Raw genomic sequence first — 23,995 nt, 5'->3', positions numbered from 1 at the left:
TGGAAGTCACACCCAGGAAGTGCACCTGACAAAATGTCCTCATAAAAATAAACTTACCTATAGAACAGCATCCAGAGCCCTCAAATAAAAATAAATCCATGAATTTATCATTAAGTGATTTTTGGCCAGTTTGCCAAGAGCATATCATGGAGAAAAGACAGTTTCTTCATATCCACAAGCAAAAGAATGAAACTTCACATCATGTATAGAAATCAACTTGAAATGGATTTAAGACTTAAATATAAAACCTGATAACTTAAAACCACTAGAAGAAAATACAGGGGGAATTCTCCATGATATCAGTATAAGCAAAAATTTCTTGGATCTGAGTTCTAAGTACAGGCAAGAAAAGCCAAAAATAAATAAATAGGATGGAATGAAACTAAAAAGATCTGCACAATGAATGAAACACAAAAGAGACAACCCATGGTTTGGGGGAAAATATTTGCAAGCCATACATTTGGTAAAGGGTTAACATCCAAAATACATATGAAATTCAAATAACTTAATAGCAAGAACATAATTTAATGAAAAAATAAGGTCAAAACTAAGTATATATTTCTCAAAAAAAAGACATACAATTATCTAACAAATATAACAAAAAATGCTCATAATTACTAATCATGAGGGAAATGCAAATTAAAATGAAAATTTCCCTTACATCTGCTAGTATAGCTATGACCAAAAAGACAAAAGACAAATGTTGGCAAAGTGTTGAAAGACTCCCCCTGATAAAACACCAACATAAAAATATTCATACTTGTGAATTGTTGGTGGGAATGTGAATTAACACAGTTATTGTGAAGAACAGTATGGAAGTTCCTCAGAAAATTAAAAATAGTGTGTTAGCTTGTCATTATTGTGACCAAAACACCTAACAAGAAAGGGGAGGGAAGATTTATTTTGGCTCCTGGTTCCAAAGATTTCAGTCCATGGTCAATTGGCTCCAGTGAAGAACAATCATGTTGGGAAGGCATGGTGAAGGGGGAGAGGGAGAGAGAAAAAGAAAAGAGAAGGGAATCCGCTGCAGGTTGTCTGACCCTGAAAACTGTCTGACCTTCAAGGCATTTCTCTGAAATCTTGGTAGGAGCCTTCATGACACTTTAACTCCAGTATTTTACATTTCTGCAAAACCAGCACTATGTTGATAATGCCAAGGTCTGTCGCCAGCAGGACAAATGGCTAGAACCCATGTAGCAAGGTTGCAGCAGCTTCTAAGTTCCTGAGAAGCTAAGCACAATGAAACTAATCCTGGGGAAAAAAAAGCTTTTTAGACAGTCCAGAGTAAGCATGGAATCCCAGCAGTGCTCTCTTCTGACAATGTCTTTCAAATAAGTTTCTAGTCTTGCACCTTTGAGCCTGAGATGGGTAGGTTCATGTGGATTTCTTAGATGTCCTCAAGCCCATCTTTCCTATTGTCTCTGTGCAAAGTACTTGGTTTCTTTCTAATGCTGCAAATCTCTCTGCCAACCACAACTTCTTTGGCCCTAATTTTACATGTATTTTTTGTTCAAACTGTAAGTTTTTCAGATCTTTCTGCTTTGCTTTTTTCCTCTTGATTTTCAGAGAAAACCTTCCTAAAAATTATTAGGACCACTGATGATATTGCCTGAATGTCATGCTGCTTTGGAATTTATTCTGCCAGATTAATTAGTTCATCACATTTAAGCCTTGTACAGACTCAGAACTTGACAAAATATATACAGATTCTTTGCCAGAATGTAACATGTGTGGCCTCTAGTACAATTCCCAATGGAGTTCTCATTCCCACCCGAAACTCATGAGAGCAGTCTTTACTGTTCGTATTCCTATTGGCATTCTGGTCTTCTGAGCTCACACCAGAATTTTTCATTAAGCTCCACCTATACCATTCTAGGGCTTCTCTATCCTGCATCTCCAAACTTTTCAAACTCCTTCTATAAACCAGTTCCATAGGCTTCTGAATTGCATTATCAAGTATAGCTATAGCAATGACCCTACTTTTGGTACAAATTTTTATTAGCTTTTCATTGCTCTGACCAAATACCTAAAAAGAATGACTTAGAGGAGGAAAGGTTTATTTTGGCACCTGGTTTCAGTACATGATCAGCTGGCTTCAAGGCAAAAATTTCTGGTAGAAAGGAATGATGAAGCTCATGGCAGCTGAAAAACAGAGATAGCAAGGTAGAGATTGAGATAGAGATGGGAGGGCAGGGAGAGAGGCCAGGGAGAAGATATACCCTTCCCAGGCATTTCCCTAGAGACCTACTTCCACCAACTGTGTCCCACTTATGAGAAGTCCATTCAGGTAAAAATGAATGAATGCATTGATGATATCAGACACCTCATACTCTGATCACTCACTAAAAGTCTCACTTCTGAAAATTGCTGCATTGGGGACCAAGTCTTCAAAACATGAGTCTTTGAGAGAGATTCTAGATCCAAACTACAGCAAATAGAATTAACATATGATACAGCAATCTTATAAAGTTTAATTGAAATCAGTATTCCAAAGATTTATCTGCACTCCTATGTTCATTGAAGCATTATTCACAATAACTAAGATATGCAAGCAACTTATGTGTCCACCATCAGATAAGTAAATAATGAAAATCTGGCATATGTTAGTCTGCCTTGGAAAAGAAGTAAATTTTGTCATTTATGAAAACATGGATGAACTTGGAGGGTATTATGGTAAGTAAAACAAACTAGGCACAAAAAGGCAAATACTGCATTATATTGCATGAAGAATCTAAAAAACAACTCATTGGGGACAAAAGGGGTGTGATTTATTGATCTGTTGCAGCAAATGGTGACGATAACAAATAGTAATGCATTGAATCTTCAAAATTGCTTAAAGGTTATATTTTAAATGTTTTTCACTACAAAAATGACAATCATGTATGGTGATGGATTTGTTATATAACCTGATTTAATCTCCCCCGTTGTAAACATTTTTCAAAACATCACACTGTATTTTATATATATATATATATATATATATATATATATATATATATATAATGCACACATATATATGCAAGTATTATTTTTCAATTAAAAAGAATATATGAAAATAAACAATAAAATGTAGATTTAAGTCTGATAATAATAATAATAAATCCATCACTAGACAAGTTTAAATAATTTTTCTAAAGTAGAGAATCAGAATCATGTTTATATATATGTGTATTTATATATATATATATGAGTATGTATAAATATATGTACATATATAAATATGTATATATACACATATATATTATTTTATATACATTTAAAATAATAAAGTTGTTGATAGACTTTTACTTTATTTATTTATATGTAGTGCTGAGAATTGAACCCAGTGCCTCACACATGCCAGGCAAGTACACTATCACTGAGCCCCAGCCCCAGATATTTTGATGATGATAGAGAAACTATAATTGCTAATTTAGCACTTCTGAAGATAAGATCATAACAAAGGTAAAATAACAAATATTCAAAAGATATAAAATGATATAATAAATCACTTTAATCTTCAGAAAATCTTAGAAAAACTGACATATCAGACCAATAAATAGAATACCCAGGTAAAAGGTAAAAGTGTAATTCATCAAATGAAAAAAATAATTCTAGTAACAAAAGACAAAAACCTGATAACCAAGAAAGGAAGAAATCCCAGGTTTATTTTAGACTTGTCGTTTGTGACACAAAATGCCAGAGGTCAGCAGAACAACATCTATGTTCTAAACATCTAAAAACCCACATTAAATAGGTTAGTCAGAAGCTTTTAGGAACAAAATAACAAATTATTGAAATTTATTGAACAAGTTTGATAAAAATATTAGGAGTTGAGAGAAAGTGTAAAGTTTTTAACAATACTTACTCATTCATGGCATATTAAATGGACAAGGAATATATTAAAATAAACAATTTGGAGACCATAATTATTAAGGGCAAATTCAAAAAGACAAATGCAAAGAATTCAATGGGAGACTGAACATATTTATGGACAATGGCCAGATAATACATAAAAATAGAACTCTGATCCACAACCTGCAGTCACCATCCCAGCAAGCCAACTTACTATCTATAGAAACTAGCCCAGCAAGCCAGCCTACTATCTATAGAAACACATTAAGAAAGCCAAAAATACCACTGAAGCAAACAGCCCCAAACACCCAGAACTTGATTAATAAGTGACAGCTTCTCTAATTTTTGCTCTTATTCCAACCAGGGACCAGCAGGAGAAAGGCAGGTAAAGTAAGCACTCCTAGCCAATCATCTAGACTGCCCTCACTGGTTAGCCTCCATGTGCCCCCACTCCCACATCAGCCTCCACTGAGGATATACCTGAAATCTTCCCCTTTTCTTTTTCACTGTGAAGTTTTCCAACTCCTCTGCCTGTCTTTGAGTCTCTGCCAACGCAAGTGATGGCGGCTCATTCTTTCACTACAGTAATCTATGAATAAATAGCAGTTGCTGGTTCTCCTTTGAATGGCTTTAATTTCTAAAATATTTTATATCTAATTTTTCCAAACCAATTTATAGCCTAATTTTTAACATACATAAGTTTTTCAAGATGATGATTATAGATTTCACCTCAAAGATACTTTTAATAAAAACAAAGAGCAGAAGTCCTTTAAAAATATCCTTTGACTTCCATGCAATAAAATTAAATGTGGGGCTCAGTTAGTAGAGTGCCTGCCTCCCATGCACAAGGCCCTGGGTTCAATCCCTAGCACTACAAAAAAAAAAAAGTGTATTACAGAATGTTAAAGGGCAAGTCACTTAAGGATTTTAAAAACAACAACTAAAACTACTGAGTGATTATTGTGTAAAAGAGGAAGTACTTCAATACTAAAATATTTAGAAAACGAAAGCAATAACTTCTCATAAAAAATTCAGAAAAACTTAGTTTCATATATTTTAATAATTAATAAGAAATAAACTAAATAAATGAATTGAGTGAACAACTCAAAAGCTAAGAACAAACAAATGGTCCACACAGGGAAGTGATAGTGAACTCCACAGATGGCCTCAGACACCTCAACACTCCTGGCCTCATTTCCGTTTCGAACCTATCAATTTTCTCTGCTCTCAGGTAATTTATAGAGGGTTATGAAGGTAGAGAATTCCTACGTTCGTTAGTAAATTGCTCTTGAGTTAATTTTCTTTTCCAATATGAGAAGGATTGGCACCACCAGAAAAAGGAAATTATTTGAATTCATGCCAAAAAAATATGTTTTTCTTTTTTCCTTTGTTAAACACTCAATGGGAGTTACTCTCATTAGCTTCTCTTCTTTATTGCATTTGAATAAAACAGACAAGTAAGTCTTGAAGATGATAAATGACTAATAAATTTTAATTGGCACTTTAGCTCATAAAATATAAACAGTCATTAAATTCATCCAGAAAATTGTTAGAATGGATGTGCTAAAAATTGCAGAATGTGCCAAAATAGCAGCTTCAGTTTCTGTTTTTTTTTTCTTCCCATCTCAAGATAAATCCTATAGCCAAGATTCCTAGTGGATTCTTTTTAACCTAGGTGTCCTCTAAGGACATCAGTCAATTTGAAAACCATATAAGTGTCTGTCTTTGATTTAATGAGTCTATTTCTATAAACTCCCCCAATAATTAAATCTTTGTGTTTTTTATTATTTATGAAAATATTCATTGAAGAATTACTGATAGCCTGAAACTGGGGGAAACCACACAGACAGCTGGCAATATAAGAATTTTTTACACAATGGAACAATCATCCAGGGGGTCAATGGTTATCTATTCTCCACGTAATATTTGGAGAATATACAATGTGCTGCCTGCCAAGATAGGAGAACATGGTTGTCATAGATTTGGTTTTTGACCTGTTTCCTGGCAGGTGACTTCTAATATCGTTTCACTCTTCTGAGTCGTAAGCGTCTTTCTGTATCTGTATCTGATGGCTGGCCACACCTAGGTAGCTTCAGGATGGGAACTGATCACCAGAAAGGCCAGCACAATTTAGAGGGTTGGCACTTTCATTTCCATTTGCAACCTCTGGGGAAGGGAGAGACATTGAATGTTGAGTCGATTACCAAGGTCCAAAGATTTAATCAATCATGCCTACGTAAGGATAGGGTCCAGGGAGCCTGGACACTGAAAATGGCACACTGGAGAGAGCCTGGGTGCTCAGCTCCCCCTTCCTCATACCTTTCCCTGTGCAAGGTATTTGTATCCTTAAAATATCTCATCATAAACCAGTACACTTAGGTGTTACTCCAAGTTCTGCAAGCTGCTCAAGCAAGTTAATTGAACTTAAGAAAGGGGTTGTGAGAAGTCTAGCTTAAACCTCACTGGTCAGAAGCACAGCTAAAGCAAACTTGTGACTGCAACTTGCAGCTGAAGGGAACTAGAGTTAGTCTTGAGGGCTGAGCCTTCAACTTGTCAGATTTGACTCTCTCCAGGTAGATAGTGTCAGAAATGAACTGGATTAGAGGACACTCAGCTGGTGTCTGCTGCAGAATAGCTGGCCTGCCCATTGATGTGGAGAAGCCTCCACACCTTTTGAGATCACAGAAAGCTTCTGTGTTGATAATGGTGAGAGAGCAGAGGGAAACAGTTTATTTTTTCCTATGGAATGGCATCTGGGAAAAGCGTTCTTAAAGCAGGGAAATGAGAGAATGAACATAGATTGGTTATCTAAATTTCCTATGCTAAGTGAAAGAAGCCAATCCAGAAAAACCAAAGGTCAAATGTTCTGTCTGATAAGTAGATGCCAACACACAAAAAAAGGGGCAGGGAAAGAATAGAAGTTCAGAGGAATAGACAAAGGTCAATGGAGGGAAGGGAGGAAGAATAGGGGTAGGAAAGACATTGTGATGAATCTGACCTAACTATATACATATATGAATACACCATAGTGAATCTCAGCCTCAGGTACATCCACAAGACTAGAATCCTAATAAGAATAAGGTATAATTCATGTTTGTATAAATATGTCAAATTAGACTCTACTGTCATGTATAACTAAAAAGAACAACAACAAAAAAAATATGGACAATAAGTTGTGGCCAGAAACTTCTACTTAACTTTTTTTTTTCTCCTTTCTCAGGAAAGAAAACTGATTTTCTTCTGGCCAACAGCCCAGATTAAAAATAAAAATTAAAATACTTTCCAAGTTTTTCTTCAATTAGAGATGGCAAATGAGATTCAAGGATAATTTAATAGGTGGCATTTCTAGGAATTCTAGTTAAAAGGAAAGCAGAGAGTTGGCATGAAACCCTATGTCCTTCCTTCCCTCTTCTTGGCTGCTGACTAGAATTTAGGTATGATGGCAGGAATCCTGGCAGCCATCTTGAACCAAGCGTCATTAATACCATGAGCTGAACCTGAGGATGAAAGTCCTCTAATAAAGTAGAAATAGAAAGGAGCCTGAGTCCTCCATGATAAGAAAACACAATATAAGCCCTGGATTACCTAGCTCTGGACTTCTTTACATAAGATAAAAATGTAAATTCTTATGAACTTAAGCCATCATTATCTAGATTTTATGTATGTGTTCTGAGTCTCACTCCAGCTGATTCACCAACTATGTGAATAAAGGAAGAAAATAGAAATAAAAATGTTCTTTAAAGAATCACTCAAAACTACTGGTCTATTAGTAGAAAGCTGTTTTCAAGATGTGGGTCAGGATGGAAAATGTTATTCAATGAAGAACATTAGTATTGCCTTACCTGGAAATGCCTGTTAACACTTACTTTTCTTCCCTCACAAGGTATAATGCTTCTGAAATTAGTCTTCCAGATATTCTGCTGCTGCTGATGGCAGTGAATCTGATGATTAAAGAACATGAGGAAAGACTTTGCCTCCTAGGTTCAATAATTGGGTTTATAAAATGGGCAGATTAGTAGGAGAAAAAGTGAATTTACCATTATTTCAAAATTAGATGCACATGGGCATCTCAGAAACAAAAATGAGTGCTCAATCACCAAAGAAAAGGCAGTGAGATTGGACAGCAATTATACTGTCTTAATAGGGAAAGGGGAGAGGTGATGCAGGACAGGTAAGGGACAGAAAGTGATTCTCAGGAAAGATCAATGGGCTCTCAGAAGAACAGGTAAAAAAGATGATAGCTTGAGACAGTTTGCCTGGGTGTGGTGGCAAGTTTCAATCTCCGCTCCTGAGAAGAGCCAATCCCCTCTGGTTGATGAAACTCGGGGGAGAGGATTTATGCCAATGGAGTTCTTTTTGAAGGATCTGTCTTTAAGCAGATAAGAGAAGTTCAAAGGAATCCTCCCCTGCATTTGCTGATTTTTCCAGTGCCTTCACCTCAAAATATTCAATATCCCAAAGCTGGATTTTTGAAGTGGCACATCCTAAACTCCTTCAAGAATATGTTATATGAAGGTCATTTGAAGATCATCCTTTAAAGCACTACTTGAGATCCAAAGACTTACGTGAGCAAAGTTCATTGGTTTGAATAAATAAGAAAATAAATGAGGAGGGGGTGCAATGAAATTCAGGTATTTCGGAGAACTTTACTCTTTTTCAAATTAATTATTTTTACAAAGGACAAAAAAACTATAGCAGTTAGCATTCACAGCTGGCATTTACAGAACAAGAATGTGCCTCTCACTCTATTACATACTTTTTATGTTATCTCACTTAATCCTCAATACAACCCTAAGAAGTATTCCCTTTCTTGGGTTAGAAAACATTCAGAGAAATTGTCGCTTCTCCAAGGCTACAGAAAGAGAAAGTAGAACTGTTGTAATTTAAACCAACCATGAATCACCTAAAACACAGGAAAAGCAAGATGCTCATCAATGGAGGCATTTGTGGAAATTTTTGTGTGTATTTAACAGTGCCTTAGTAGGATACTTTATACAGGAATAGCTACTTTGAAAAGATAGCACATCCAATTAAAGTGTTGATTAAAATAGAAAACCTAAAATGTCAACAGATCTGAACCTTTCCAAAATTTGGAAAACTTAAGTTCCATTTGCTTTTCTGTAAACCCTAATGCCTCCCCAAAGGATCTGAAGTAGGAAATTTTGGTGGAACTTGTTTTCAGTGACATTGCTACTTCCCCATCCCTTGCCTAGGGCACACAGTGGGGTAGGGACCAGAGGGTCAAACCAAGGTAGGTTTTCTTCCCATTCTGAGGACTGTCACCTCCCCAAGAAGACAGGTGATTTGCAGGCACATGGAATAATGGAAACCTGTTTAGACTGAGCAAATTTGGGAACCTGAAGGCAACATGTTAATAAATGAGTGGAATCCCCCCCCACCACACACACACACACATCACCTTGCCATGCTCTCTCCCTGTGACCCATCTCTTTTCAGGGCTGTCAGAAATTCCTTGATGCCGGGAGGTAATGGTGAACAAAAGATGAGTGTTTTCCCCAGTTTTTTCAAAGAAGTGTTCCCCAGTGACAGGCATTTCAGCAAATGAGAACAGATTTGGGAAGCCTCACAACTGGGGCAGGGAACTTCTTTGTGTTCTGCCCTATTTGCTGTTGCTCACTAGTAAGCAATCCCGGCACTCTGTGTGGGCTGGAAATCCAGCCAACTGCTCAACTACAGATACTTTTATTGAATCATAGCACTTTCAAGTGTTCTTTGAAGTTTGCACTATATTTAGCTATTCTCTGCTCCTGCCCCTACTTAATCTTACACCCTAGCTTGCTCACTCTCACCCACTGATTAAGTAGGTTGGCACCAGACTCTCAGTTTTGAAACACCTAACCAGGTTTCCATTAGCCCACAGTGGTTCAGTGTGCCTATGGACCACCCACCTCACACCTAGGTCCCTTGGGGAGATGCATCCTACAATAATGGAAAATTCAGGACTGGAGGAAAGGCTGGCTGGGTTTGAATCTCTGATCCACCATTCCTGAATGACCTAGGATGAGTTCTCTTTGAGCCTTAATTTAGTTGACTATAAAAAGTGGATTATGGCAATGCTAGACCATGGGACTATTGTTAGGGTTAAATGAGATAATCTATATAAAATATTCAGCACAGAGCTCATTCCATAGTAGGCACTTCATAGAGTTTAATTTCCACTACTGTGGCCTCGCGTGTTAATGACTTTCCCCGCCATCCCACTTCAGCTACCCAGGACAACAGCTACTCTGACTTAAATCATATTTGCATTTGAGAATGTCTTGCTTCCTGAGCTTATTTCCTTTTGCCTCTATTGTACAGGTGTTCTCACTACTCACACCTTACGATTTTGTGGAGACCTCCATTCCTTGGCCTTCCACTGCTTCCATCACATTCTTTAGCCAAGGTCTCTGTGGCCCAACTTTGTATTGCTCTCTTGACAACAAGGTTGATTTCCTGGCTTTCTGTGTTCTCATGTTTCCAGCAAAGCCTGGCCATGGATTTAATAAATTTCTCACTTCCTGCACCTTAGGTGGCTTTTGCAGCAACCAACACCGAAGGCAATAGTGCCCTGGATAAGGCTAGCCAAAGTTCAAAGTTGGAACTTCTTAGCAAGGCATCTGGAATTCCTATTTATCACCACCTCTCAGCTCTTGCTACTACTACATTTCCTTTAGGGCCTCTGTCCCTGCAATCTCTGCTCCAACAATCTGAATTATTTGCAATCCTCTGATGCGCCTAGCTATTTCCACTTATTGTTTGAGTCCCCCAACCGCAAATCTATATGCTGAAGCCCTAATCCCCAATGTGACTGTATTTGAATATATGATCATCGCAGAAGTTAAGGTTAAATAAAGTTATAAAAGTAGGACCCTTTCCTTAAAAAAGAGGTAGCAGAGAGCTCATTGTTTATCTCTCTGTGTACTGGTATAGAGGAAAGGCCATTGAGGGCACAGGAAGGTGCCACCTGTAAGCCAGGAAGAGAGCCCTTATCTGAATATGACCCTAATGTTGGACTTCCAGCCTTTAAGACTGTGATAAATAAATAATTTCTGTTGCCTAAGCCACACAATCTATGTTATTTTATTATAGAAACTCCTCAGACTAAAATACTCCCTCCCACTTGATGTTGAGAAGAAATCAGCTGGAAGATGGCAGCTATATTTAGGTGAGTATACTAACGTTGCAGGGACATACCAGTAATAGTAGCAACATCTTTTAAAAAAGATTTTAAAAATATACTTGTTCATGCATATTAATTACACAATTGGTGGGTTGGGCTCTGATGTTTGTATATGTGCATATATTGTTCTTTAATAATGCCCACCCTTCTTTCTACCCTCTCTTTCTCTCCACTTTCATCTTCCCCCCTCAAGTTCCTTTTCTCCTTCTTTAATGGTCCCTCCTCTACTTTCTAGTTCTAGATGATGATGATGATGATGACGACTATTATTATTTTCCACTTAGGAATGAGAACATGTAATACTTGTCTTAGTGTGTCTGGCTTATTTTTTGTCATGATGTCATACAATTCTATCCATTTTCCTACAAAAGAAGTGATTTTATTCTTTATGACTGAGAAATACTCCATTGTGCATATTCCATATTTTCCTTATCATTCACCTGTTGATGGCACATAGGCTGATTCCATATCTTGGCTGTTGTTAATAGTACCACAATAAACGTGAACATGAGTATTTCCCTAGGGTGCTGAGTTTGTTTCCTTCATATATATATATATATCTCCAAGGGTATTATAGCTGGATCATATTGTAGTTCCACTTTTAGTGTTTTAAGGAACTTCCATTCTATTTTCTACAGAGGCTGTACTAATTTACATTCTAACAATGAGTGTGTAAGGACTCCTTTACTCCACATCCTTGCTGGAATATGTCGTGCTGCTACTGCTGCTGCTGGTAATGGCAATGATAATTCTACCTCACCCAATGACTAGGATGAGGTGGAATCTCAATGTAGTTTTGATGTGCATTTCTCTGATGTATAAGGCAATTGAGCATTTTTATATATCTATTGGTCCTTTGTAGTTCTTCTGAGAAGTGTCCATTCAGATTATCTGCCTGCTTTTGGATTGGTTACTTGTTCTTTTGTTTTTTGTAGTGCCCTCTGTATTCAGTTGTTATTCTCCTGTCAGATGAATGACTGGCAAAGATTTTCTCCCATTTGTAGATTTTCTCTTCACTCTGTTGAGCATTTCTGTTGTAGTGCAGGGCGGGGGGGCATTAAATTTGATGTCATCCCACTCATCAACCCTGGCTTTTGTTTCCAGAGCTATTGGGCCTTATTTAGGTAACTGTCATTTGTGTCACTTCTCAAAGTGTTTCCCCTGTGTTTTCTTCTAGTACTTTTGAAGTTTCAGTTATTATATTGAGGTCTTTGATCCCCCTTTGAGTTGAATTTTGTACAGAGTGAGAAAGGGATGGCTAGTTTCAACCTTCCACATGTGGATATCATATATTCCCAGCACCATTTGTTGAGGAGCATGTCTTTCCTCCTATAGGTTGGTTCGCCTGTCAAGAATCAATTGGTATAGATGCACGGGTATATTCCTGGGACTTCTATTCTCTTATAGTCTATGTGTCTACTTTCATGAGAATGCCATGCCATTTTGGTTATTATGGCTTGGTAGCATATTTCAAAATTGGTTATTGTGATGCTTCCTGGGTTGTTCTTTTTCTTAGAATTGTTTTGGCAATTTAAGCTCTTTTGTGCTTCCATATGAATTTCAGGTTGATTTTCTAGTTCTGTGAAGAATGACATTAGTATGGCATTAGTATTTTGATTGGGAGTGTGTTGAATCTGTGTGTCAATTTTGGTAGTATGGGTATTAAAGCAATTTTAATGTTCCCAAACATGGGAGATCTTTTCTTTTTTCTTTTTTTTAAAGTATCTTCTTCAATTTCTTCCTTCAGTGTTTTTAAATTTTCATTCTAGAAGTTATTATGGTTTGGCTCTGAAATGTCCCCCCAAATCTCATGTGTCACCAATGCTTCAATATTCAGAGGTGGGGCTTTAGGGAAGTGTTTGGATCATGAGAGCTGTGACCTCATCAGTAAATTAATCCATTGATGACAAAGAACTACAGGGACTGACACCTAGTTGGATAAAGTAGGTCCCTTGGTGGGTGTGTCCTGTAAGACTTTATCTTCTCCCTGACCCCTTCCTGTCTCTTCTTTCTAACTGTTATTTGCTGAGCAGCTTTCCTGTTTCTGTTGGGGCCAGCTGACCATGGACTGAATCCTCTGAAACCATGAGCTAAAATAAATCTTTCTTCCTTTAACTTGTTCTTACCTGGCATCTGTTCCAGTAAACAAACAAACAAAAAAACTAACAACAGAGGTCTTTCCTCTCGATGGTGGGGTTTACTCCTAGGTATCTCTTTTAGGCTATAATGAATGGTATTGCTTTCCTGATTTCTCAGTGAGTTCATTATTGGTGCATAGAAAGGCTACTTAATTTTGTATCCTGCTACTTTGCTTAATTTCTTATCAACTTAGAGTTTTTTGATGGAGTCTTTAGGGTTTTCTAACATAGAATCCTATTACTTGTAAACAGGGATAATTTGACTGTGTCATTTCCAATTTATATTCCTTTTATTTATTTCTCTGGCTAAAATTTCAAATATATTAAATAAGAGTGGTGAGAATGGACACCCTTGTCTCATTTCTGACTTAGAGGAAATGTTTCAGTTTTTCCCCATGGAGTATGATGTTGACTATGAGTTTGTCATATATAGCCTTTATATGATCCATCTGTACCTAATCTATTCAGGGATATTTTTTTTTCATGAAGCCATGCTGAAATTTATTAAAGGTGTTTTATGCATCGATTGAAATGATGATTATGTGATTTTTATTCTTGATTTTAGTTATATGTTGTATCATGCTTATTGATTTGTATATGGTGAACTGTACTTGCATCCATGGAGTGAAAACAAAGTGATAATTTTAAAAGTGCCATTGAATGAAATTTGTGAAAATTTTATTGAGGATTTAAAAATGTATAGTTACCAAGGAAATTGGCTACAGATTTTCTGTTGTACTCTTATCAGATTTTGGTAATAATGTAATATTGACTATGTAGAATGAGTTTAAAAGACTTCCTCCTCCTCCTCCTTTCTCCTTCTTCTTCTTCTTCTTCTTCTTCTTCTTCTTCTTCACATAAAACAGTTTGAGGAACATTGGTATTAGGTTTTTAAAATTCTGGTAAAATTCAGTAGTGAATCCATTTGATCCTGCACTTTTATTTATTAGAGACTTTTATTACTGCTTTATTCTCATTGAATATCATTCATTCATATAGTTTTTTGTATTCTTTTGATTCACTTTTGTACTTATGTCTAAAAATTTGTCTATTCCTTCTAGATTTTCCTGTTTATTGGCATTTAGTATTTCAAAATATTCCCTAATGATCCTATTAATTTCAGTGTTATCTGTTGTAATATCTCCATTTTTATCTATAATTTTATTTATTTGTTTTTTCATCTTCTTTCTCTTTTGGTTAGTTTAGTTAAGAGTTTGACAATTTTGTTTTATCTTTCTAAAGAACCAACTATTTGTTTCATTGATCCGTTGCATTGTTACTTTCAGTCTTCATTTATTTCTGCCCAATTTTTATGATTTTTTCCCCTTCTACTGATTTTGGATTTAGTTCTGTTTTTTTAAGGATCTTGAGATGCATCATTAGGTTATTTATTTGAGATCTTTCTACTTTTTTAAATTTAGGAACTCATAGTTATAAGCTTTCCTTTTAGTATTACATTTTCTATATCCCACAGATTTGGGTATATTGTGTTTCCATTTACATTGAGTCTAAAAATTTTAAATTTCCAACCTGATATTCAGTGACTCACTGTTCCTTTGAAAATTTGTTGTTCAATCTCCTTGTGTTTTTATAATTCCTAAAGTCTCTGTCATTGTTGATTTCTAGTTTCATTCCATTCTGATAAGATGCAAGAAATATTTTAATTGTTTTGAATTTGTTAAGACTTGCTTTATAGCCAATACATGATAGATTTTGGAAACTATTCCATGTGCACATGAAAACAATGTGTCTTCTGAAGCTATTGTATGGAATATTTTGCAATTGTTGGGTAAGTTCATTTAATCTATATTGTAATTTAACTCTGATATACTTGATTTTTGTGTTAATGATGTCCATTGACGTTAGCCACCATTATTGTATTGGGACCTATTTCTCCCTAAAAGAATGTCCAGTAGGTTTTGTTTTATGAAATCGGGGCTCCAACTTTTGATGTGTATGTATTCATATTCATTATAACTTCTTGATAAATTGTTTCTTTCATCAATATGTAGTGGACTTCTTTGTCTCTTGTAATTGATTTTAGCTTAAAGTCTGTTTTGTAAGATATGAGTATAGCTATTCCTGCTTGCTTTTGTATTTCATTTGCTTGGAATATCATTTTTAATCCTTTCATTTTCACATCTGTGTATGTCTACACCAGTGTCCTAAATTTCTTACATATAACTGAGTCTTGTTTTTTAATTCAACCAGCCAGTTTTTTAATTGGAGGATTAAGGCCATTTACATTTAAAGTATGATTGAAAGCTATGTAATTGTTCCTATCATTTTGTTGTTTTCCCTCTGGTTGTTTTGAACATTGTTTGTTTCTTGTCTGTTATTCATCTTAGATATTTGATGATTTTCTGTATAAATGCTGTTTGGTTCTTTCGTAATTCCCATTTGTTTCTGTATACTTCTAGTGACATTTCTTTTTTTTCTTTCATGACTGTGTTTATCTTTCATCCTCTTCTGGGTATAGGATTCCTTTAAGTAGTCTCTGTAATTCTGGTTAAACGGTCATGAAATCTCTTAGTTTATGCTTGTTATGGAAGATCTTTATTTCTCCATCCATTCTGAAGGGCAACTTACCTGTGTAAATAATCTAGGTTCAAAGTTATTTTCTTTTAGGACACCAAATAAATCATTCCATTCTCTCTTATTCTTTAATATTTTCTCCAAGAAATATGTTGTTGTTGTTCTGGTGGGTTTATCTTTAAACATTACTTGCTCTACTCGTTTAATGCTTTTAATGTTCTTTGTTCTGTACTTCTTGCCATCTAACTCTAATATATCAAGGATAGGTTCTGTTCAGGTCATGTCTATTTGGGTTTCCAAATGACTCTTGTACCTGTATGCCCATGTCTTGCCAAGATTTGGGAATTTTTTTTTGCTTGTTTTTTGCTGAATAGGTTTTCTGTTTTTTTACTCAGCCTATAACATTGTTCTTTCAGTGGTGTCCCAGTTATCTTGTGTGTTCTGTTCATTCTTTATTATTTTTTATTAATGTTTAAATATGATAATTGCTCAACCAATTATCCATCCCTATCTTATTGGGAAATTGGCTGTAGGAGTACAGGGTAATGACTTATCCATCCCTATCTATCAATTATTCATTATCTATCTTACTGAAGACAATATGATAATTGTCTTTAAGCCTTGATATATTTCTTATGCTTAGTCTATTGGTGAGATTTTTGACAGATTTTGTATCTGACTCATTAACTTTCCATTTCCAATAATTTTGGTTCTTTTCCAATTGAATTGCTCATTCATATGCTGTATTGTCTTCCTTAATTCACTCAGCTGTTTATTTGTATGTTCTTGGAATTCATCAAGGTTTTAAAAATCATCCTTTTGGGTTCTTTGTCAGACATTTTATACCTTTATGTATATTTGGAATCAGTCAATAGATTTATGGGCTTTAGGATGTATCATATTGATTTTATTTTTTCATATTTTTTGTTTCTATGTAGCGATTTATGCATCTGTTGAGATTGCTATTTCTTCCACTTTTACATGAGGGCCTTCTTTGTAAACAGCCTTCTCTCAATAATGTTCCCTGAGATAATGGGTTGTTGTATACTGTTGAGGTTAATTCCAATTGAATTTCAGAATGTTGTTTCTCTATGGCCTCTTTGGTGTAAATAGAGGTACTTGACAGAATGCATAATGTGTGAGAGCTTGAGGGACCTAATTCCTCTGTAGCTCTTGCAAGATTGGGGTCCCTCATGTAATTCAGATAGGTGTGTTGTAGTCAGCAGGATATATGGGGTGTACCCTTTGTGGATACCCCTTCAGTTTTATCTGTACTTCCTACTCTGAAATGGGAATAACCTATACTGAGGACCCTCATAGATAGAATATGCAGGATTATTGGGTGAATGTTTAGGGGCAAAATGTCAGGATCCCTCTATCCATGCCTCCTTGGGGTCTAGTTAATGGTTGAGAGCTTTTATTTACACTGTTCTTTAAATTGAACTATCTGCCAAGGCTCAAGCAGAGTTAGCTCATGTCTGGAATAGCATTTAGCTTCTTAGAAATGGGACGGGAGTGTATCTCAGTTGAAGACCACCCACCAAACATGCTCAAAGTGACTAGCTCAATCTCCAGCATCACATAGAAAGAGAAAACCAAACAGCAACAATGAAACAAACCAGATAAAGAAATAAAGTAAAACCAAGTACAAAAAACAACTACAATATCAGTGACACAGATGAAAGAGTCAAAAGTGGTACAGAATTAACTAAAAAGTTAAAAAAATAGCAAAAATAAAAATAATTTATAAATCTAAAAATATAAAAGAAAGGGGGAAAATCAATTCAAAAAAGAAGAAAATTTTAAAAATTAAAAAAGGAGAAGTAGGAGAGAACTAAAATGTGAATAAATATAAAAGAAAAAAAACAAGGGAAGAGAAAAATTAAATATTAAAATTAGAAGAAAATAGAGAAAAAATTATATTCTAATAAATAAGAGCAATAGCAAAGAGTATTAATAAAGAGTAAAAATTTCTTCTCTGTTGATGTGCTTAATTGTGCAGTCAAGTGTGGGTGTTTACAACAACCTATGCCAATCAGAGCTTCTTTCTATGTCTTCTTAGTTTGTGCACCCTTGGTTATAGCAAATACCAGGGATCTTTCACCATCAACATTTTCCTTTGTTGTGCCCATCAGGTGACCAGGGGAGTGGTTTGTGGTCAGAGCCAGTTGAAATATCTCTCAGATGTCCTGAATGCCAAAATGAACTAGGGCAGAACTCAGAGCTCCCTAGGCAAAAATTTACTCTAGAGTTATTTGGGCTGCCCACTCCTAAAGCAAGGCAGACATTACCACTGCAGTGTGTCAGGGACTTGGTGCCTTTGTGCTGTATGTTATGAGTACAGGAAGGAATTTTGGACTCAATTATTTGTGCCAGGGGAAGGGTCGTGGTGGGCTGCACATTCCATGGCCCATCATTAAGGTCTTCCTAGACTTAGCTCTTCCTAAAATCAGACCTGACCGGTCATTACCCTGTACTCCCGCAGCCAGTTTCCCAACCTGCTGCTGTTTGAAGGGGAAGTGTCCTATGTTCCCATATGTGTTCAAGCCCAGTTCCCCTCCCCTGCATAGAAATCTCAGTGGGTTTGTGTCAGGGGATCCCCCAGTGAGCCAAACTAACTCCCAAGGCCATTGACCACTGATCTAAGTCTAACAATATTGCCTCAAGGGCCTGGAGATATAAAAATGCAAGGAACTTTGACTCCTAGAATAATCAACTCAGAAAGACCTAACTGAGATGGCTCTTTCTTTCAGTACCATGAAAAAATAATTGGCAAGTTTATAGAACATCTCCAGATTCAGTTTGCTATGCAGTTTCCAAGTCTGTTGTCTATTTAGAGTGTGTTTCAGCAAGGTGCTGATTCCTGTGTTTCTGGTACTCACTGGGACTCCCACTCTCTCACTTCTACCTATGACCTCTGCTGTGATGCCAGGTGATTGGAGTGGAGGGCTCCATTTCACCCTGTTCCACTATACAACATTTTGGGGGTTTCTACAAATCTCTATCTATTATTGAACTCCAGCATTTTCCCATAGTCACCTTCCTCAGTAGGTCTCCAGTTGTTTTTATTTTATCTCATGAGTAAGCAGGTGAGTTCTAGGTGCCTATAATCTGCCATCTTTAATTGTTTTAGGAGCATCTTTAGGGGAAAACAACTCATCCTACTGACCTGAGGCCAGTAGGCTTTGTTTGAACATCATCCTTATAGAGCAAATATCTTGTCACTTTTTTGGGCATCTTTATATAGTGACACCCAATATGTAGTCTTCTGAAAAAATTCCAGATAAGCAGATATAAGTACATGCTGATCTTGACTTCCTCTTTGGTCTGGATGGTCATTTGATAATAAGAAAGACTTTAGGTCGTGTATGTTGGACTGGATGTCATTAGGAACATTTCCTTTATATTTTTCATTCCCATTGTCACAGTCATGAGGGATATGATGGTTCTGATTTCTTTCTTTTTTTGTAGTGCTGAGAATCAAGCTCAGGGTCTCATATGTATTGGGCAAGTACTATACTGCTAAGTTATATTTCTGGTCCTAATGGCTCAGATTTCTCAAATAAATATTGCAACACCATCACCACCATCACCACCACCACCACCAACAACAATAACAACAAAACTGGAGAATACAGTCCTCACATACATCTTCAATAAAGAGAATGGATTTTAAAACTTCTTCCAGCATGTGATTAGTCTAAACCACTGGAAATGTTAAACTTCCCATCTCCCTGCCCTTATTCCTCCCAGACCCATCCCCAAAAGTTTAATATTTCACCTCAAAGATTGCAGGTGGAATTAATACTTTATCAGTTTGCTAGAATTTTATAATTGCACAAGCTTTTCAATTTTTTTATTTTTTAATGTTATATACTAGTAGTTATAAACAAGTGACCCTTAGGCCAAATCTGACCAGCATGTATAATATTTTTGATCAGCACAGCTTTTGACAAAAGTTGAATTTGAATGCCTTAGGCAGGGTGTTCATTCTTCAGTCAGCTTGATTTCCATTTTCTCTGTCTCTTTCCCCTGACTCACACACTTACATTACTTGCTTGATTCCTTCCTTGAAGGCATTTGAAATTGCATCCCCTACTCTGTATTGGTGTGATTTTTTTTTTTTTTGTAAATAGACTACATAGAGAAAAGTACACACTATCATAAGTGTATAGTTCCATGAATTATTCCCAGGGAACACACCCATGCAACTCTAAGCAAGGTCAATAAATAGAACCTTATTGACATTAGAAGTTTTATCATCTTCATTTGTGTTCCCCCCCTAACAAATTCTAAGGCAAAGTTAAGGCTACACGTGATCCCAAGAAAACACCGTGAAGATATGAATTTCTGATAGAGGTACATGGTTGTATTGGCTTTCTTTTAGATTTTCCCCCTTATTTTATTATCTTAGCCTGTTTTGTGCTCATATTACAAAATATTTGAGACTAGATAACTTATAATGAATAGAAATTTATTTCTTGACAGTTCTCGTGGCTGGGAAGTCTAAAATCAAAGTGAGAACATTTGATGAGGGCCTTTTTGCTGCATTATAACTTGGGTGAGAGAGAGAGAAAAGGAACCTAGCTTCTCCTTAAGAAATCCACTCTAGCAATAATAGAATTAATCCATTTGTAAGAGTTTTGCCCTCTTGATATAATCACTTCTGAAAGGTCACACCTCTCAATACTATTTCATTGAGGATTCCAACACATGATCTTTGGGGGACATATTCAAATGATACACTCCTCCAGTCCCACAAAATTGGTTGTCCTTTTCAAATGAAAATGATTATTATCCCAATAATCCCCAAACTTCAGCATCAAGTCAAAGTCCAATGTCGAGAGCCTCGTCTAAATGAGGTATAGGTGAGACTAAGGCATAATTCGTCCCAATTAAAGTTTCCTCTAGCTGTGAGCCTGAGAAATTAAAATATGTTGTGTGCTTTGCAAAATACATGATGAAGAAGTCATAGAACAGACAATCCTATTCCAAAAGGAACAAATAGGCAATAAAAAAGGATTAACAGGCTATGAGTAAATCCAAAATCCCAAATTATTTCACTTCATGTGCCTCCTGGGCACACTGGGGGTTTGGGCCCCCAAAGTCTTGGGAAGCCCTGTTCCCATGGGTTGGAGAGCTATATAGCAGCCATCACAGGTCAGAGTCTCATGCCTGAAGCTCTCCCAGGATGATATTTCTCTACAGTTTGAAGGCTTGGAGGTACCCATGGCCTTGCTCAGTGGGAACTCCCTGTGGCACCTCTAATCACGTAGCAATATTTATTGAAGGATTTTCTTCCCCCCAGCCTTTGATGCTATCAGCAAGTTTTGGTCCCTTTAGGAGGTAAGGCCTAGTGAAAGGAGGATATTGGAACCCTGCATCTTTCTTCTTTCTCTCTTTGTTTCCTAGTTGCCATGAGGTATTTTCCTCTGCCATGTATTCCTGCCATGATGCACTGCCTTGCCACAGACACAAAGGCACTCAGACCAAGCAACTATGAACTAAAATCTCTGAAACCTGTGAGCCAAAATAAAATTTTTATTCTTATAAATTGATTATCTCAGCTATGTTGTCACAGCAGTAGAAAGCTAAGACCTTATCATCTTACTTTTATTTTAACTTTTCTGTACATCATATTTAAGATATACATCTTTTATGAATGGATTAAACTTTTAAATCTAGTACAATAATCTTGTTATTTTAATTGAAATATTTAGTCCATACACAACTGCCAATATATTTGTCATTTAAAGTTATATCGTATTGATTCTGTCCTAATAATTCTAACTTTTCTTTCCCTTCTTAACTTCCTATAGATTAATTATAATAACACATATATCCTATATAAATTTTGGCATATTTAAAATATTCCATTGTGTCTCTCTTTTGTCCAGGAACTTATTTTTCATAACTTGGGTAGATAACCCTGGAGAGTCAACATACCTTCTTTACATTAAAATCTAATATAAGTTAGTACTGTTACTACATACAAAAAATTCAAGGACTTTAAAGTCTTTAACTCTCTAAATCTCTTTATTTTGTTTATTTTATTTTGTTCATTATTGTCATGTATATTTTTTATTTTTGTTTTAAGTTTTGTCAAGAAGAGTTCAAACATGAAAATTAGAGAGAATAGTATAAGAACCCATGAACTTATCATCAAGCTTCAACAATTTTCAATTTCGGAAAATCTGTATCACTGCCCACCATTGCCCTCAAATTGTTTTGAAGTAAATAAAAGACATATTTTTAGTTTATCTATACATAGTTTAGGATGTATCCTTAAAATATGAGCAAACCTTTAAAAATAAAATATAAGTGAATTCAGTTAATAGTTTTTATTTACTTAAATTCAAGATTTTGGAGGTTTTACATAATCTAATAATTTTCCTATGTTCTAATTCTCTGTTTGACTTTTTTTTAAAAAAAATATGCACCACTTTGTGGTACTTTGAATCCATGGTTTAATGTCTTTCAGGAGTTTGGGTAAATTACCAGCCATCATACCTTCAACTATTATTTCCATCTATTCTATCTTATCTCTTTCCGAGAGTTTTTTCACTGTGCCCATATGCTGTTTACTTTTTTTCTGTAGTTTCCATCCTTCATTTTTCCATGCTTCAATCTGATTATTTCCTTCTGATCTATTCTCCAGTTCAATAATTTCTCTTCAGCTATATTTAATTTACTGCCAAACTCTACTATTGTAGTCTTAGTTTTAATTATGTTAAAATTTTCATTTTTTAAGTTTCCTGTTATTTCTTTCTAGGACTTTCAGTCTTTCAGTTTCTTGAACAGATTAGCAATAGTTATAAATTTTATAACTGTTAATTCCAATTGCTAGATCTCTTGTGCCACCATTTTCCTTGTCTACTTTTCTCCTTGCCTTTGGTCAATTCTTGACTTTTGCATTCCTGATTACTTTTATGAAATGAAAAACTGTAAATGAAAAAGTATAGTTAATTTAACATTTTTTGATAATATTATAAATAAAATCCATACTCTAAAGTGGATTTACTTTTGTTCTGAAAGATAGCTTAGGTACATATAGAGGTAGCACATAGATCATCTGATTCCATTTAGTGTTGGAGGTTTCTTTTAGTCTTTGTGAGGGCTGGTCTATTTTCAGTTCACTCTTATAAGTTGTAGTATGTCAGTAGCCCCATCAGAGATACTGGTATTAAAAAACCTGCTATGCCTGGGCAGAGAAATTTTTGTCCTATAAGTCCAATAAGACTACTAAAGACTCTATTCCGCTTTTCAAGATTCTGTTTCTGCTTTTAAATTGATTCGTAGATGGGAGTAGTGGTATCAAGTAATGTATTTAACCTTGGCATTCTCTTTTATAAGGTTATCTTGGTCATTCAAGTCTTAGCTATTTTGGTAGTCACATGATGCCCTCTAATAATTTTTAAAATTTGTTCAGATTTTCTAATACTGTAGGCAGCAGAGTTTGTCTAAAATGAACCACCTCAAAATTTTTGAAAGCTGAAGGCATGTTATTGAGCTAACATTACTTATCATGCAGTTTTCTACAATTCAAACCAGTTTATTTACATGTTATGACATGTAAATAGAAATATGAATATGTGTTTTTGCTTGTCTGTTTATCATTGTCACTGGTTCTATGGTACTTTTTTCCTTTCTTTCTTTTTTTAGGAAATTACTTGTTTAGTTTAAAAAGTTTGCTATTTTCTTTGGAAAATATGTGATGGTTTGATAGGAATAAAAACAGAATAGAAAAATCAAAGCTCTTGGCATTCGATAATAGACATTCAAAAGTGAAAAAAAGTAAAAAAATGAAGATAAAACACAAGGCTAGATAGAGCAAGGTAACATTGAGAAATGTCTAGTGGCAGCTGAAAGTTTTAAAAACACAAAATATTCTAAGATAATTTACTTTTCATTGATATGATATCCTTATATTGCGTGAAGTGTTCAGTAAAGCCTTTTAAGCATAGTAAGGCCTATTTCTGTGGATGATTTTAAAAAGTAAAGTAAAAAGGGGCTGAGTGCCTTGACAGGGACAGCATGGAACAGCAGCAACAAACCCAAGTTAAATAACACAAGATGCTGGTGACATGAGAGATTAATAGTTGAGTAGGAAGCAAGAACCAAAAGTGATACAAATATAGGGTTCAGAAAATTTACAGAAACTTTGGGCATAACATTGACTTATGGTAGGGGATTCAAATCAAATCAAAATATAAATCTCAATGAATGGGGTCTCTCAGTTGATACCTAAGTAACTTTTACAAACATACTCTGGCCTCAGAGATGTACCATCACTCCTACCCCAAGG

The 23,995-nt window shown here is 35.6% G+C and overlaps 1 protein-coding gene and 1 long non-coding RNA gene across 3 annotated transcripts in view; one reads left to right on the top strand and one right to left on the bottom strand.

Moving 5' to 3' along the window:
• Positions 1–21,262, top strand: part of LOC124103967 (uncharacterized) — a 69,776-nt gene extending 48,514 nt beyond the window's left edge. The window contains exons 2-3 of the long non-coding RNA XR_006855340.2: positions 10,927–11,002; positions 21,103–21,262. This is a non-coding gene — a long non-coding RNA (uncharacterized LOC124103967). The remainder of the gene's footprint in view (positions 1–10,926; positions 11,003–21,102) is intronic.
• Npsr1 (neuropeptide S receptor 1) overlaps positions 1–23,995 on the bottom strand; it is a 188,123-nt gene that overhangs the window by 125,546 nt on the left and 38,582 nt on the right. The gene's annotated exons all lie outside the window — the stretch shown is intronic.

Source organism: Marmota monax, unplaced genomic scaffold, assembly GCF_021218885.2.
Source record: "Marmota monax isolate L192 unplaced genomic scaffold, Marmota_monax_Labrador192_F-V1.1 WCK01_AAM20220418_F8-fsc00107, whole genome shotgun sequence".
Taxonomy (NCBI): domain Eukaryota; kingdom Metazoa; phylum Chordata; class Mammalia; order Rodentia; family Sciuridae; genus Marmota; species Marmota monax.
The sequence above is the reverse complement of the archived record's forward strand: the minus strand, read 5'-3'. Positions and strand labels throughout refer to the sequence as shown.